Source organism: Mandrillus leucophaeus, unplaced genomic scaffold (genome assembly GCF_000951045.1).
Source record: "Mandrillus leucophaeus isolate KB7577 unplaced genomic scaffold, Mleu.le_1.0 Scaffold422, whole genome shotgun sequence".
Taxonomy (NCBI): Eukaryota; Metazoa; Chordata; class Mammalia; order Primates; family Cercopithecidae; genus Mandrillus; species Mandrillus leucophaeus.
The window spans coordinates 3,287,617-3,289,308 of NW_012104499.1; positions in this window are offsets into that span (position 1 = coordinate 3,287,617).

Genomic DNA, 1,692 nt, shown 5'->3' on the forward strand with positions numbered 1-1,692 from the left:
TTATTATTATAATGCACTGAAAGCAGCAACAACACAAAAGTATAATAAAGTCTAAGGATCTCTAATATGTATATACATTTTATCTACAATAACTACATAAGAAATATTTTTCCTACAGAAACTCCTAGTTTCTATCTAAATCAATGGATGGTAGATATGGAGGAAAAGAGTGGGGGCCAAATTCTCAGCTCTGTTTCACCCGAGATTCTTGGTAAAAGTGCAGCATTATAGATGTAACCCAGAATTTGGACTTTCATCATCTGCTTTCAAAATTTAGTTCCATATTCTATTTGCTTTTGAATATATTACCTAAAATGCAAGGTTGTTAATAAGACAGAAGATAATACATGTAAAGTGCCTATGTAGGAATTATAGCTATATTTCAATTCCCAGTGAATATATGAATATAAGCAATAAGTAAAAATACCTGCTAAAATTAAAAAAGAAAGACATCCATAGATAATATGCATCTGTATAAAAATATATAAACCACCTATAAAACCATCTTGGAAAAGAAATATGAATAAACAAAAAATAGACAAGACAGAGGAACATATTTAAAAAATCAAAGGCTCAAAATCAGCAAAAACCACAATGCAGGAAATTTTACAGAAAAAAATTATTCATTTCCTAGGGCTGCTGTAACAAACTACCAGAAACTTGTTAGCTTAAAACAACAGAAATTTATTCTCTCACAGTTCTGAAGGATGGAAGTCTGAAATGAATATCAATAGGCTGAATTCCAGGTATCAGCAGGGCAAGACTTCCTTTTCCAGCTTCTGGTGGCTGCTGGCATTGCTTGGCTTCTGGCTGCATCACTCCAATCTCTGCCTCTCTGGTCACTTTGCCTCCTCCTCTTCTGTAAAATTTCCCTCTGCCTCTCACTTACAAGGATCCTTGGCCGGGCGTGGAGGCTCACGCCTGTAATCCCAGCACTTTGGGAGGCCGAGGCATGCAGATCACGAGGTCGCGAGATCAAGACCATCCTGGCTAATACGGTGAAACCCCGTCTCTATTAAAAATACAAAAAAAGGTCCCGGGGCACGCCCAAGATGGCCAAATAGGAACAGCTCCAGCCTCCAGCTCCCAGCATGAGCAACACAGAAGACGGGTGATTTCTGCATTTTCAACTGAGGAATGCAGCTCATCTCCAGCAACAGAACAAAGCTGGATGGAGAATGACTTTGACAAGTTGAGAGAAGAAAGCTTCAGTCGATCAAACTTCTCAGAGCTAAAGGAGAAACTATGTAACCAGCGCAAAGAAACTAAAAACCATGAAACAAGAATGGACGAATGGATAACTAGAATAATCAATGCAGAGAAGACCTTAAAAGAACTAACAGAGATGAAAACCATAACACGAGAACTACGTGACAAATGCACAAGCTTCAGTAAACTGACTTGATCAACTGGAAGAAAGAGCATCAGCGATTGAAGATCAAATGAATGAAAGGAAGCGAGAAGAGAAGTGTAGAGAAAAAAGAGTAAAAAGAAATGAACAAAGCCTCCAAGAAATATGGGATTATGTGAAAAGACCAGATCTACATCTGATTGGTGTGCCTAAAAGTGATGGGGAAAATGGAACCAAGTTGGAAAACACTCTGCAGGATATCATGCAGGAGAACTTCCCCAACCTAGCAAGGCAGGCCAACATTCAAATTCAGGAAATACAGAGAACACCACAAAGATACT